This window comes from Apodemus sylvaticus, chromosome 4 (genome assembly GCF_947179515.1).
Source record: "Apodemus sylvaticus chromosome 4, mApoSyl1.1, whole genome shotgun sequence".
NCBI classification, from domain to species: Eukaryota; Metazoa; Chordata; class Mammalia; order Rodentia; family Muridae; genus Apodemus; species Apodemus sylvaticus.
The window spans coordinates 116,755,478-116,772,157 of NC_067475.1; the positions used below are offsets into that span (position 1 = coordinate 116,755,478).

General features: G+C 47.4%; 1 long non-coding RNA gene across 1 annotated transcript; it reads right to left on the reverse strand.

Annotated features, from left to right (window-relative positions):
- Positions 1 to 4,060: 4,060 nt before the first annotated feature.
- Positions 4,061 to 9,151, reverse strand: LOC127683367 (uncharacterized). Its single transcript, XR_007977529.1, has 3 exons — positions 9,082 to 9,151; positions 6,395 to 6,493; positions 4,061 to 5,987 (listed from the first exon to the last, which is right to left on the reverse strand). It is a non-coding gene; the product is annotated as an uncharacterized LOC127683367 (long non-coding RNA).
- Positions 9,152 to 16,680: the final 7,529 nt, after the last annotated feature.

The following is a 16,680-nucleotide window of genomic DNA, read 5'->3' on the forward strand; positions in this document are numbered from 1 at the left end:
AAGAAATACTGTCCCCAATGTGACATTAGCTGGAATGACCTGAGGATCAAAGAACAGATAATGCTCATTGACTCTGACTCAGATGTAGAGAGAAATTCATTCTCTCACACTCTTCTGGAAGGTCCCCATACAAGCTGTTCCACGGTTTGATGGCTTAAGCCTGAAGGACGCATTTTAATTCCATTCTGCCTTCCTCAATATGTCATTTTTATGCCAGAGTCGCAGATGGTCACTATTCTTCAAGGAACTGAATGCAAGCACAGCAACCTCCAAAGAGAGTACACTTTCCCCAGGAGCCTCTGGAGAAGTTCCTATGTTTTTAAGTCAGAGTCTCGGATATGAACACTGAGACAGAGATTGTTCCATAAAGTCACAAGACTTACTTAATGCCGTAGACAAGCAGACAGAGGCAGAGACTCTGAGGAGAGTTCAGGCCCCAGCACCAGAGGGAGACAGCATGGTGGAGTCTCTGAAGAGAAGAATCAGAGTCATATGGCAGCAACAGTGGTCTCCTCTTATATCTTTCTGAAGATAGAGAAGTTTCACAGCACAAGCCTACAGCCAGGTGCCAAGGAACAGCCTTGGCTTGGAGAAGGGGTTAAGTAAGAAGGGGTCTCTGGAAGCAGCCAAACAAATGACTTGAAGTCAAATCGTGGGTCCAAGCTGATGGCCTATGTTCTCTTGGAGACAGTTTTCCTGATTGCTCTCTATGTTCTGCTAGAGACTGCTTTTTTTTCTATTCTAAAAGCACTCTGGGTAGCTCACCTCTTGCAGATCAAAAGCTTGGTTTTTATTTACATATATTCAGTAATTTACCCAGGCTCCCTTTTGATTATCCCATGACTCAGCATCCCATGACCCCGACCCTTGATTCTTAGAAAGCGACAGCAAGCACAGCACAGACATAAGATAGCTGGGTGGGACTCTGCCCTGAAATTACTATTCCTGCCACACCTGGAGCTGGATCTAAACTCCCTCTGTCCCATGCTGACCCCACACTCAGGAATCCACCTGCCCTTGTATCTGCATGCCCTTGCATCTTTCTGACAAGATTGCTACAGTACAGTTGCCTCTGTTTTTCTAGGTTCAAGAAGTCCCTCATATAATTCATATTGCGTCCTTATATTTCACATAGTTGATAAATTATGTATTTTTCCTGAACTCAAGTTTTCAGCATTCTTTCCTACAGCCTCAAGGGCTGGCCTGAAGGTTACAGCATTCTACCATTTTGCTGAGAAATCATCCACTTAAATTCTTCTAAAACATTGCTTGAATTGTTTCTCTTCGGGTAGTGCACTGTAGGAGAGAGTACATATATGTGTAGGAGTATGAACAGACGGGTGCACATACATGTGTGCACACATATACATGGAGGGCACAAGAGTGTTTTAGGAGCTCTTCCACCTTAGTGTGTGTGTGTGTGTGTGTGTGTGTGTGTGTGTGTGTGTGTTGACAAAAGAAGGTGGGGAGGAATGTGTGTAGATGTGCATGCACATGTGCGTACATGTGTATTGAAACTCCAAGTTGATGTTGGGTGTCATATTTAGTTGTTGATTGAGCCAGTATCTCTCACAGAAATGTATGCTTGCCACTCCAGCTACCCTAGCTTCTCAGCCTGCCCTGAGAATCCCCTGTCCCTACCTACCCCAGGACTAGGATGACAAGTGGCCACCATGTCTGCCTGCCTTTTACGCAACTGAGAAACACCCCGACTGTCATCCCCACACTTACACTGCCGCCATCTCACCCAGTGAGCCTCCCTCTGGCCGTCCTCTTCCTTCTGCCTTACTTTTGAGATTGGGTCTCTCACTGGGACTTGGAGCCCATCCATTTGGCAGGTTAACTGGACAACAAGCCCTAGGGATTATCTTGTCTCTACTCCATGGTGCTAGCAATTTACCAATTGAACTATCTTGCCAGCCCCATAGTTTTTGTTTTTAAGCTACTAAAAAAAAAAAGAAAGGTAGAAAATACTAAGATACACACAGAAATTATAACAAATAAAATGTCAATGATATCCTTCCCGTGGGTAGTGTTATATGGATTTTAGGAATTCCCAGATATTTTCTGGATCTGGTTGCTAAGATCTTGACGGCTTGTCAGCTGAGGGGTCACATTTGTTAAACTAATTGTGGCTGTTCGTGACACTATATAATTTTACAACATCTCAGCTGCAGACAGAACAGCTTCCATAAACATACAGCAGACGGACACAGCCCAGATTTCTGCAGTTTATTTTACACCAAGAAATTACATTTAGCAAATTTCCAGACACATGCTATAAATGAAACTTCAACAGGAAGTTTCATTTCCTTTCCATCTGACCTATATTTCAAAAAAACAGTGAGTGGGCCATAACCGTGAGCATCTCCTCCTTGGGCTGCCAATCTCCATGCTGTGCTTTCTGGAGGGTGTTTTTCCTTCTTCCTTGTCACTCAAATGGCTACTGAGGGAACTGTAGACATTGGGGAACTTTATACAACCTTAAGAAACAAAATGGCAAATGCATGGCCAAAGTGCACAGCCCTGAGTCACCTAGTTCCATCAGGTTAACCAGAAAAGGCAAATCTCTTACCCCCAGCACCCAGCATGGCTGCCGCTTTCACATCTACGTGACCTTGGATATTATTAGTAACTTGTGAAGCAACTTGGAGGCTCTATCTTGCCCACATCGTAGAGCACCTGACTCTCTCATGTGGTGAGGAAGTGGACTTGCCCCTGGGGAAATAGTTTGCTGGGGGTTGGGATCCCCAGCACCTGAGTGAAGTGCAAGTGCTGAGGAGGTAAAGAAAGGGGGAACACCCCCCCCAGACTAACCAACCTGCCAGTCTAGCCGAACCAGTGAACTCCAGTGCCTGACTGAAAACATAAGGTAGAGAGGGATCAAAGAATGTCCCCCAGCACCAACCTCTGACCTCCACATTGATGTACATGTACCTGTGTGCACAATCACACGCACATGCACACGCGCACACGTGCACAAACACATGCACACACACACACACATGCACACGCACACACATGCACACATGCATAAAAATATGCAAAAAAAGTGAAGAAATATATCTAGTATCTAAAACCCCTATTGTTTGGATGCACGTCAGAACTTAAACTAAAGGCTAAGATGTGAATTTAAATAACTGATTAATAACTGATCAAGTGGTGAGGGGCCCCACTCTCGTCAAGGGGATCAACACCCATGGGAAAGGTCCTTCTGTCATCTACCATGTGAACGCAGAGTCCCTCTGGTGCCACCTTGTCAACAGCAAGCAAGCCTTCAAAACATGTGGAATCATCAGCTAGCACATCATTGCCCTTGACCTTGGCCTCACCAGCCCCCAGAACTGTAAGAAATGAATCTATGATCTTTACTAAAGATCACTGTTTTCTTACAGTAACATAAACATATTAATTATTGCTCAAGTTTCAGAGAAAGCAGCCATTTTGGAGCCTTCTTTAATAAGGTCAGAACCACAATACACCAGCAACTATGTATACTGTATTTTACTCTTGTCAACAATAAATACGGGACATTTCCACATCTTCTACTGACATCTTAGAAGTTTTGGGACTCATAAACGGCCTCCTGGTGTTCCAACACACACACTGGCGGCTGGAGGTGTGCACAGAGTTCTCCATTCCTTCTTGGAGCACACTCCCCAGGGTCTGTGGGCTAGCAGCTCCTAGGCGGAACAGCCGCAGCCCCCCCTTTTGTAGATCAAGTGCCACCCGACAGGAAGGAGAGCATGCAGCAGCTCCCTTACATGGTCCGTAAGTTCGTTCTGTTTAAGAAACGAAAGTTCGAGGGCAGCCAGATGCGGAAAGTGAGTGCGTCACAGGCTATGCAGTCCCTAGAAAGAATTTAGAACCTGGTGTTGCTTCTAGAGAACAAACAAGATAAGCAGCTAAGTGGATACATGATGAAAATACGGATTGGTGAGCGCAAACCGCCTCTTTATTTTTTTTATTTTTATTGATTTTTTGTGAGTTTCACATCGTGCACCCAGACCCACTCATCTCCTTGTATCTGCCCCCCCCACCCTTGCAACCTTCCCCCAAATAAAAAACACACCGACAAATAAAAAATAAGCAAAACAAAGCATAGAAAACATCTCACTGTGGAAGCTGTGGTGTATCACAGTGTGTCCCACAGTACACCCCTCTGCCCACACATCTTCACATGCAAATGTCACATGCAGTGAGTCATTGGTCTGGTTCCTGGTCTCTGGCTTCTATGATACCATCGATACTGGATCCCCACCGGGATCCTGTTGTTGCCCTGTGTTATGGAGATCCTGCAGCTTTGCATCAGCAGGACTGGCCCTTTCACATGCCCCACCGGTTCACAGATGATGTAGATTTTGGGATGGGCCAATGCAAAGCCCTGCATCTGGGCCTGGGTGTTAGCTGTGCTGGCCCTCCTGTGAGTTCCTCCTTATGGGCACCACCAGGGCGAGTTCTCCAGCACTGCTCCAGCTTGGCCATCTAGCACTAGCGTTGGCAAGAGACAGGGTTCGTCCTCCTGCTCTCTGCCCTCAGCCATGCCTCCGGAACTACCTCCACTGTGCTTCCCGAGGCTCCACTGTGCTCCTGAGGTTCCGCTGAAGCTCAGGTCCTGCTCTCCTGGGTGCTGCTGTGAGAGATGGGGCCAGCTCTCCAGAAGGCACAGCCAGTGAGGGGTAGGGCCAGTTCTGCACAGTTCTTAGGCATCCAGATTAGGGACGTCCCCATGGTCCTAGTGGTAATATTAGCCATTGATATCTACATGGACCCCTGCCACTGTGTAGCCGTGGATCCAGACATGGCCCTCGGTGACAGCACGGGCTGGGATTTCACCATGGCCTCAGGTGACAGGGCTGGCTTCTCACGACAGACTATTCCTCTCCATCATTAGCCTCCAGTTCCATAGTTCCTCATAATCCTCAAACTGTTCTAATTCTTTCTCTCCCACCTGTCTGCCACACACTTGCACACTGTAGCGGCTTCTGCCTGGTCATGTAGCCTGGTCATGTGGCTGGCAGCGCTCCGGGTGAACTCCTCTGTCTAGGCCTCCTGGTGTGGCAGCTAGTGGGAACCAGGTGTCTATGCCCACCTGTGAGGGGTGGCACCTGGTGAGTCTATGGAGGTCTTTCCCCCTCCCACACTCAGGTGGGTGGTGTCAGGCCTGGAGTCTGTGGGTATCTCTCCCTGGCTGCCCCAAATGGCGTGACAGTCGGCTAATCTTTGAATTTCTTCCTCTTCTCCCTTTTTGTCTTCCCCCTCACACAGTCCCTCACACGTCCTCCCCTACACTTCTCCTCTGAGAGGGTGGAGGCCCCTCCCAGATCCCACGCCCCCAACCTGGCACATCAAGTCTCTGCAGGGTTCTGCTCATCTTCTCCCACTGAGGCCAGACAAGGCAGCCCAGTTAAGGGATATTTTCACTTTTTTTAAGGTAAGGTCTCACCAGGCTGGCCTCAAACTCAGGGAGGCCCTCCCATCTCTGCCTCTGCCTCCCAAGTGCTGAGGCTGAAGGTGTGCACCGGTGTGCTCAGCAAATGTTAATTTTCAAAAACAATGGGAAACACTGAATAAAATGTGGCAGCTGATGAGTATGGCCTTACATGGACCATGAAGGCTAAGCTGGCTTCTTAAGGTCTTCGACGTTTCAGTCAATATGTACTTTTCCCCCATTATTTTTCTTTTGGTGTGTGTGTGTGTGTGTGTATGTTGTATGTATGTGTGTGCACATATACTGTGTTTTACATGCTTTTGCATGTGTATAGGCACACGTTGTGTGCAAGTATGATTGTACAAGCATGCACGTGTGTGGAGAGCTGATATTAGTGTTTGGAATCATTCTTGATTGATAGTCTCAGCAGGCAGCTTGTCCTTGGGTCCCCTTTTTTTTGGAAGGGGGTTCCCTGTTCCTGCCATCCACAGCTGGAAGCAGAGCTAGGCAGCCCAGCCCACCCAGCGTTTATGTGGGTTTCTGAGGATCCAAATTCCTGAAAAATTAAGAAAACAGATCTATTCACAAGGGTGTCTCACAGAATGCTTTTGATTCTTTTGTTCCCAAATTTCTTATGAACACCATTGCCCCCTCTCTCTTTCTCTCTCTCTCTCTCTCTCTCTCTCTCACACACACACACACACACACACACACTCTCAGCACACACGCTCACACTCGACATGCATTCTTATCACAACTGAACAAAGAATTCTGGCTTTAGACTGATTTATCTTGAGTGCACATTCTGCTCATCTGTTGACGCTCAGGAGGCAGGCACCCAAGCACTCTGAGACAGTTCCTGGTCCATAGAACAGTAATAACAAAATATGCCTCGTGAGGACTTCATCATGTTTAAGTTCGGTGTCTATCAAGTGATAACCCAGGGCTGGAGAGATAACTCACCAATTAAGAGCACTGACTGTTCTCTCAGAGGCTCTGAGTTCAATTTCCAGCAACATATGATGGCTCACAACAATCTGCAATGGGATCCAATGCCCTCTTCTGGTGTGTCCATGAACAGTGACAGTGTACCCACATACATAAAATAATTTTTTTTAAAAAAACAAATGTTAACCCAGAGCCAGGAACAGTGAAATCTCACCTGATGATCTGTAGTGACTCTGAAATCAGCCTCTTGCCAACCAATACAGATGTCATAGATTAAAAGTCATCCAGAATCAGCTGCTCTGCTGAGGACCAGAAAGAGACCCAGACATAGCTGTATCTGTCAGAACTCATCACAAGTTTGTCCCAGTGACAATTTTTCTAGAATAGTATCTCTATTGTTCAAGTAATGATCCATCTATAGGCACTCCTAGCAAATTCATGGTTCTATCACATCTGCTTTGAAATAAAGAGATCTTTAGATTTACATTTTCCAGTGGGTAAGGGATAGAGAAATATTTCCTCTAAAAGAAAAAACAGGAGTGGCTTTTACTTTGAATTTCAAGACCAAGTCTGTGAGATTAGTAGTGGTCTTCAATAAAGATATTAAAATCTAGTATGGTCAAATCCTACTAAGACAAAAATAGATTTTGAGGCTGTGACATTTGAGGCGGAGATTCCACCAACTTTGGATTACACGTGCCAGGAAAGGGAGTCTGGTGACGAGCCCTTCAGGACCATTTATAATGTTAAGACCCTGTCAGGTGCTCAGGAGATGGCTTAGTCAATAAAGTGCTGGCTTGCCCCAAACGTGGACCTCTAGGCATGACTGCCAGAACACAGCAAAGAAGCCAGGCAGGGTGGCTGCCTGCCGCTGTGCCCCTGGGCTCATGCCATCCAGAAGAGCCTACTCGATGAAGTCCAGGCCAGCAAGAGACCCACAGATGTGGACCTGTGAGATGGCCCAACAAGGAAAGCCATTTGCCATCAAATCTAACAACCTGAATCCCATTCCTGAGAAGCACATAGTTGAAGGATTGACTCCCGAAAGTTGTCGTGTGTGTGTGTGTGTGTGTGTGTGTGTGTGTGCGTGTGTGTGTGTGTGTGTGTGTGAGAGAGAGAGAGAGAGAGAGAGAGACAGAGAGAGACAGAGACAGAGAGACAGAGAGAAAGAGAGAGAGAAAGAGAGAGAGAGAGAGAGAGAGAGAGAGAGAGAGAGAGAGAGAGAGAGAGAGAGAAGGAAAGGAACAACACCTAAGGTTAATTTCTGGTCTCTCTCTATATGCACATGCATGTGCACCTGTCATCCACATAGACATGTCCAAAGAAATAAAAATATCTGAAAAATAGTTAAAGTACACCAGAACTAATATATGGCCCCTCCTTTTCTCCTCAGAGGCTGTGGCCACCACCCTGAAAGGACAAAAGGAACAGAGGCAAAGAACAGGGGTCAAGCAGCCCTGAGTATGTATGGAATGACCCCAGGAGACCACTGCATCAAGAGGAGTCTACATTGTCTTTCCAGGGATAGGTATGTATGGGCTTTCTTAAGGGTATGGGTGGAGATGGCTAATTGTTCACAGCATCAGTCAGGCAGGAAGCATCTGATTATCTTGAGGGCCGGAAGCCAGAGGGCATGTGTGCTGACTTATGCAGCCTTGCAGACAGCTCTGTACAAGGTCACTTTAAAGACAAGGCCAGCCGCCTGTGCTCAGGGACACTCTCCAGACAAAGTTAGGCAGAGACAGGGAAGTCCTGCTGAGAAAGTGAGTTCCCCATTTTGCTCTGAGCTCAGAAAGCCATCTGGTCATGGGGAACTGCTACCTTAATAGCAAGGTTCCCCAACACTAACATGCGGGTTTGAGTCTAGCTAGGTGGCAGGATACAGAGTCAATACTAAACATTCATTATTTAAAAAGGAAACTGCTCTGCATCTGGAGTGATGTCCTTGACTAAGTCAGACTGTTGGGCTGACTTTCCTCGTGGACGATGAGTTCATTTACTGCACAATTGATTGGATCGCGTGGTAGGTCCTTTAGGGTAAGACTTTGTCAGACATCAAGTAGGCTTCATCCCAGTTTGGAGAAAGCAGTCCCTGGCAACGACTGTGCAGGGGAAAACCATTCTCACAATTAGTCCAATGCCTTGGTTCCAGGACTCTAATACTAATGTCGAAACCCCAGTGCATGTGTGTTATCATTTAGTGGCAGGGTACCTTTGGCAGCTCTAGGCCAAGGTGTGCTGCAAAGATCACACCACGCAGCAGATCTCAAGCGAGAGGTTTATTGTGGGAGGGAGAGTTGCAGACGCTGCCTCTGTGTGGAGTGGAAGGGAAAGGGCATTAAGAGAAAGCCCTGCCTTTTCAGAAAGAGGCATAGCGCCCATAGGGAGAATACCCACGCGTGACAGAGGAAACGAGTTGCATTTTGGTGGCTGATGGTGTCAAGCCATGTCGTTGTTGCTAGGTTACTGAAGGTGGGGTGGGGTTTTCCAACAATGTGAGTTCCAGTCTTCCCTGGAAGGGTTTTATTTCTCCATTTGAACTCTAGTTCCCAAGTCCTGCCTGAATCTTAGACGCTGGTGTCCCCCAGTGTCACCTCACAGCTTTGTTTTGCTCCTTCAGAAGCCTGCACTCAGGGACACACCCTTGACTTTGTCACAGCAGATGGTCGCCCTTCTGAAATCACAGGCCTGGAGCCTCTTACCTTCTGACTGACTGGCTGGCATCCGGCAACTTCTCAGACATCATCTTTGACCTCCGCAGCCTTCCCTGGCTTCTGGGGTTGGCTCTTCCCTGAGCCTGTGCCTCCGCCCACCCTGCAGCTCTGTTGCTCCGCAGATCGCCCCAAGGACTTCACCTAGAAGACAATACCAGTGACAACCCGGCATCCAGTCTGCAGGCCTGCCAGCTTCCCCCTTCTCCTCCATCTCTTACTATAAACCTTGCCTCTCCCGTCATTCTGTGGGGGGACTCTAAATCCCTCCTCAGCTGCCTGTGGCAGGATTAGCTCCTGCTACTGTCTGCAGTCTCCTCTTTCCTATAGACTCTCCCCATCAGTTAAGCATGTTTCATTTTTCTCTTTGGTTTCCTCAGAGACGGCTTGACTAGGAGAGGTCCCCCACAGGCTCAAGTCCCCGGCTAGTGATGCCAACTGGGAGGGTGGAAGAACTTTTAGGAGAACAGAGCCTAGTTGAAGGAAATGGATCACTGGAGGTACACCTCTGAAGGTCCCTGGTCCCTTCTTTAATAATTGCTTCTTACTCATCATAAAGTGAGAGACTCCTCCACAGGCTCCCATTACCGTGGTCAGTGGAAGCAAAAGCAGTGGACTGAAGTCAATGAAACCATACTCTAGATTCTTCCCTTAAGCCACGACTTCTCACATACTTTACCACAGAAATCAGAGAGCTTGATAAGAGGCTGCTTTGAAAGCAGTATCAGAGGCGGGGGAAATGGCTCAGTCAGGAAAGGGCCTGCCACACAGGCATGAAAACCTCAGTTTGATCGCAGCACCCACATAAAAGCTGAACACAGTGATGCACTCCTATGAGCCCAGCACTGGGGAGCTGGAGACAAGGACCTGGGGGTTGCTGGCCAACCTGCCTACCCTAGTGAGCTCCGGGGTCAGCAGGTGAGAGAGGTTGTCTCAGAAACAAAGGTGAGGGACTACCGAGGATCACACACACACACACACACACACACACACACACACACACACACACACGGAAAAATCAAAGTGCTCGCTCACTTGTCATCTCCTCTCTGCCCAGCACCTCCTTCCTCCTGTACAGTTCTCTTCTCTCCTCAGCTTCCCCCTCCCCCACTGCAGGCCAGGATGGCTGCCAAAATGGCTGTCCCCAGAGCCACGGCTCCCGGGGTGGAGCTCTGTGATGAACACTGTGTCTTACTCCAGGCAACCTGTTCTGCTACAAATGATTCCCTGTCCTCTTTCTGTAATACATGCCCCCATCTGGGTCTTAATATTCTCTCTCTCTCTCTCTCTCTCTCTCTCTCTCTCTCTCTCTCTCTCTCTGTCTGTGTGTGTGTGTGTCTGTCTGTCTGTCTGTCTCTCTCCCTCTGTCTCTCTCCCTCTCCCTTCCTCCCCGACACCCCCCCCCCCCACACCTGTCTGTCTTTCTATACGTCTCTGTCTCTCTCCTACAATGGATTCTTTTGCATTTTTTTTTTCTGGAGCTCTGCCTGGCCTCTAGCTCCAGTTTATTCTTTAAGCTCTCATGACCCGAACTTTATGCTCGAAGCTTCTCTTGCTACCTTAAGTCTGACACCCCCCCCCCCCCCCCATCGCCCGTGTCTGCCGCTTCCCTTTGGCTTCAGACAGCAGCCTGCACCCAGACACCTCCCCTGGAGCTGCTGCTGCAAAGTCATCCTGTTCAGCCCCATCATGCCCCAGACTGACTCACTCTCAGCCCCTCCTCCCAGCTCAGCCTCCAGTCTGTCCCTGTCGGTCCATCCATGTGTCCTTGCCTAACCCTTGCTAAGGCTGCCTCAGCTTCAGCGCTGCCTCCTGTGCTGGCGAAGCTAAGCTTCCGCATCCACTTGCTCAGCACAGACCTTAAACTCTCCCCGGGAGAGGCTGCTGGAGCTGTGCTCTCCTGTCCCTCTCAGAGCCAATCAGTGGCCAATTCTCTGAACTCCATTTTAGACACACACTTCCCAAAAGACCTTTCCCTCTGGATACCTGTTCTCCTCTTCTCTGCCGCCTCTGAAAATTCTTGGTCATCAGCCAAGAATATGGTGAATTGGTGCTTTCTAAAATGTCCCTAAGCTATAGACAGGGAAAGGGGCAATGGGGTGGTCAGACTGTGGATAGTAAAAGAAGTTTGGTTTTTTGTTTTTTGTTTGTTTGTTTGGATTGGAGGTTTTTTTTGTTTTTTGTTTTGTTTTCTTTTGTTTTTGAGACAGGGTTTTTCTGTGTAGCCCTGGCTGTCCTGGAACTCACTCTGTAGACCAGGCTGGCCTCGAACTCAGAAATCTGCCTGCCTCTGCCTCCCAGAGTGCTGGGATTACAGGCGTGTGCCACCACCGCCCGGCTAAGAGAAGTTTTAAAATGCTATTAATAAGCTCAGCATTTTCGTGGCAAAATACCCAACATAATAAACTTAAAAAACAAAACAACAACAAAAACTGTGTTGGTACATGCCTTTAATTCTAGTAATTGGGAGGCAAGACATAGGCAGGTCTCTGTGAGTTTGAGGCCAGCTGGGTCTATAGACCTAGTTCTAGGACAGCCAGGGCTACACAGAGACCTTGTCTTGAAATCCAAAAGTAAGGGGAAAAAAAGAACAAAACTTATTCTTCAGAATTACCAACATGTATACAATGAAATATGATACGGCCTCATTCCTCCTCCAATCCCCTGCGTCCCCCAGCATGTCCCCTTCCCAACTTCATGTCTTTTCGTTTTCTTCTTTTTTAAATAACTTGTTAAGTCCAGTTAGTGCAGTCCCATCCACCAGGACACAGGAATCCTACCAGTGATCACATCACTAAAAACAATGGTTCTCCTTCCCCTGGGCCAATAGCTCCTCAGAAAGGCGTGGGTTCTGAAGATCATCGTCTCCCCACACAAGCCAGATGTTGGGCTGATGTTGTGCTCTGTCCAGGTAACAATCCACCTCCTGACCCCTCCACTATGAGTCCACTAGGGCAACAGCCACACTGTGTTCAGAAGCCAGCATTTCCCAGCATCCCCTACACACACACACACACACTCACACACAACCACACACACACAGACACACACACACATAACCACACACACACACACACACACACCATTCTTTTACACTATTTATGGCTCCTCTTCTGAGATGCCCCTGGGCCCCTGTGAGGTCCTGAGGCTGATATAGATGCGCCATTTAGGGCAAGGCATCAACTTACAAGGAGGAAAGTTTATTTTCAGCTCACACTTTGAATACATTATCACTGGACCCTGTACATTTGCAGCTGTATCAATACATCATGGCAGAAAAAAAAAAAGAGATGAAGTGGGTAGAGTCTCCATACCTCCCTTCAAAGACTTGCCCTCAGGGCCTAAGCTCCTTCCTAGGCACCCCTCCTAAAGACTCCACCCCCTCTCAACAGCACCTGCAGTCTAGAGAGCAAATCTTTAGGCTAGGAACCATGGAAGGAAATCCCAGATGCAAGCTGTAGCCCTGGTCCCCTGGTTCTTGCGCTCCAGCTCATCCTAAGACTTTGCACACACACACACACACACACCCCGCAAGATACGATGAAGATGCACACCGTGCTCATGGATGCACACCGTGCTCATGGTTTGCTGGCCTGGGCTCTCACTGCTCACAGGGCTCTGCTGACCCGGCTCTTCACACTTCTGCACAGCTCAGCTGCACTTACCGCTTTCTCCTTCACCCCGTGCGCTTACTCTGAGCCTTCCCCTGCTTCCCACAAAGTTTAGAAGTGTGGTGTCATCTAGTCTTGTTGGTGTCCCGTCCTCCTGCCACCGCCACAGTGTCATTGTCGTCGTCCCCCTCCCGTTTCGTCAGTCACACACCCCTCCTCCTTACCCTCCCTTCAACTTTTCCAACCCTTATTTAGGTCCAGCTTCTATGGCACTTCCTCCAGAAGTTTCTGTCGTGGGTCCAGGCAGTGTTACTCCTCCCCTACCTCAAAGGCTGTTCTGTGTTCTAACCCCAAAATCCATGAATATCAAACTATGTGACATAAACTGGGGTGAGCTAAAGACTTTGAGAGAGGAACAGCAGATACACAGGAGTCAGGTGGACCATCTTCATCTACATCATAGATTCTACAAGGATGCTGTGCAAAATACCACAGGCTGTGTGCCTTGAACAATAGACTTTTATTTCCTCACGTTTCTAAGTTCTGGAATCCAACATCAAGGATGAGTTCAGGTGAGAACATTTTCTGGCTTAGAGACAGTTGGTTTTCCTCCATGTCCTCATATGACCCAACCTGTGATGTGTGTGCAGGAAGAGACAAGAATGTGTGTGGGGGGTGAGGGAGCTGGTCTCTCTTCTTCACCCCATGAGAACACAACTTTACAGCATTAGGACCCCAACCTTGGGACTCATTTAAACTGAATTATGTCCCTGGCTTCTCCAGATCATTCAAGTCCAGTGACACTGATGTGGAGGTTTGAGTAGGAATGGCCCCATAGACTCCTGTGTTTGAATGGTTGGCCCTAGAGAGGGGTACTATAAGGAGGTGTGGCCTCGTTAGAGGAAGTGTGTCACTGTGGAGGCCGGGCTTTTAGGTCGTATATGCTCAAGCCACACCCACTGCAACATACACAGTCTTCTGCACCTGCCTTCAGATCAAAATGTAGAACTCTCAGCTCCTTCCTTCCCCAGCACCATGCCTGCCTACAGGCTGCCATGCTTCCCACCATGCTGATAATGGACTAAACCTCTGGAACTGTAAGCCAGACCCAATGAAATGCTTTCCTTTATAAAAGTTGCCTTGAGTCTTCACAGCAATAAAACCCTAACTAAGACAACGGAGAACTGTGGCTTGGGCAGATTTGGAGGAGCCCATGACAAGTCCTACTTGCAATCACAGAGCATCCGAGTAAGGTGGAAACCAGAGAACAAAAGGGCCTAATGCAGCACCGAGAGTCACTTGAGGTGGAAAAGCAAGAAAACCACCCGGTGAGGGGCCCGGGGTGTTTCATTTCTGACACAGGCCTTGATAGAACTGTAAGAGATCTGGGCATGGTGGTGCATGCCTGAGATCCCAATACACCTGAATGGAAGCAGAAGAATTATGTCTTCTAGGCCAGCCTGGGCTACATTGTGAGACTCACTCTCAACAACAATTTGTTTTTCAGTTAAAAACAAGGAAATGGGGACTGACAGGGTGGCTCAGTGGGTTAGATGCCTGTCACCAAGCCTCATGACCCAAAGCCTACATTGTGAAGGGAGAGCACTGTCCCCTCTAAGTTACTTTCTGACCTCAGCATGTAACACCTCAGCACTGTGACACCAGTGGCGCCTCTCCCCCCCACAAACACAGACACATTAAATAAACATGAAAACAATATATCAAAATGCAGGGTTGGAACATAGCTTGGGTAGTAGAGTATTTGCCTAGCATGAACACGGCCCTAGGTTTGATCCCCAGAAACTCATAAACTAGGTGTGTTGGTGCATATTTGTAAGCCCTAGCATTCTGTGGGATCAGAAGTAGAAGGTCATGCTCAGCTACATAGTCAGAAGAGGAGCCAGCCTAGGCTACATGAGACCCTGAGAGAGAGAACAAATAATCCCTTATGGTTATCTTAAGCCACATATTGTGTGACGATTTGTCCCAAGGAAATTCTGCATTTCCATGACCTCAGCCCAGCCAGGTGTTCCCACCTATGCTTCCTGTGCCCATTCTGGAATCCATCTTGTTTTGTCTGGAAGGATTATTAAGATCATTCTACCCCGTGAAGTGCAAGTTCCTGAGTCAGGGACATTTCCTATGTTGTCCACTGCTGCTTCACTAGGTTCACAGTACGTGCTCAATAAATACATGGAGGTGGATGAATCTATGATCTGCTGATCTTGTGTGGCAGGGAATGGTGGTTAGATACCAGACAGAGCCATGAAGGCACGCAGGAAAGATCTTCCCTGAAGACGGCATTCACAGTCTTCTGGCATGATTAAATGAGACCAATCCACAGACCCCAGGTGACCTTTCTGTGGTCCCAGATGCTGTAATCCCATAGTTTGCAGTTGTTCCAGCAACATTAGCATTGGCGCCTTCTCGAAGCAGGAGTTGATTGTCCCTTGTTCTAAATCTGTTAAAACGGACATTCAATAGCTTGGTGTATCATATTTTCACATTATGGGAGAAATGAAACAAATCTTACAATTTGTTGTGGGAAATATTAAAAAAGAACGCTGGCACATTCCTGCACTAGAGCCAGCAAGACAATGGTGATCCGCAGATCTCACACCTACCACAGGGCTCCTGCTAGCCAGTCAATGGACCCCTGGACTCTCTACCAGTTAGGCCCACACTCCTGTGATCTGCTGGCCTGCTCACTTTCCAGCCCCAGCTGGGCCAACTCTCTGGCAGGGGTCCCACGAGTTCATCTCTCTTCCACACAATGCCTACACATTCCACAGTCTGCCAGCTCACCTCTCATTTACCCAGTAGAAGCATGACTCTTAATGCTTAATTAGTTAGCCAATTAGATTTATGTATATTTAAAATCACAATTACAAGATGCCAATACAGCAATTTCTGGCCAATTGATAATGAAAAAAGCTTTATTCCAATATTCTAACCTTTTGATAACATCATGTTGGCCTCCATTCCTCCTCTCCCTCCCTATAACTCGTAGCTCTGCCCCCTTTTCTCCTGTCCAATCACAGACCTTCTCTGCACTCACTGTTCTAATTGGACGGGGAAGAAATCCTACAACAATTAAAAGAAATCTACTAGGGTTGTATAACTAACCAGTGTTTGAAGTTTCACAAAGCAGGTAACCTCTGAAGACTTTGCAAGTATCCTTTGGGGTCAGGGTGGAGGTTCGTTTTGAATATTAAGATGTTTTTTTGAGAAGACCACTTAGGCTACCCAAGGACCTTCTCCACTCTCTCTGCTTCCCCAGACCCAATGCCCAGGGTCACCTATAACATTGCAACAGAACACCTGTCCACAGGCCATCCCCTCCCCCACCTTATCACTACATCCCAGCCTTCAACACCAGCAAGCATTTCCAGTGAACATACTAGCAAAGCAGGCCAGAAAGACAGGCAACAGACAGCCAACAAAGACAAAGGAAGAAACCAACATCCAGATCTATACTTACCCAAACCCAGATGCCTAGACACCAGTGTAAGAACACAACCACCAACAACAACCAGGGCAACATAGACCACCAGAGCCCAACTATCCTATGACAGCAAGACTAGACTATTCCAATGCAGCTGAAATACAAGAAAAATACCTTAAAGATGATAGGTGTTTTTAAAAATGAAATGAATAAATCCTTTAAAGAAATCCAGGAAAACAAAAACAAATGCTAGGAAGAAAAGAAATGAATAAATCCCATAAAGAAAGCCAAGGAAAACACAAACAATTGAAGGAAACAAATAAAACTGTTCAATATCTTAACGTGGAAATAAAAGCAATAAAGGAAACATAAGCTGAGAGAATCTGGAAATAAAAAAAATGTAGGAATTTGAACATGAACCATAGAGATAAGCTTCACCAACAGACTACAAGAAATGGAAGAGAGAATTTCGGGCATTAAAGATACAATAGAAATGGTCAAAGAAAATGTTGGATCTAAAGAATTCCAACAAAA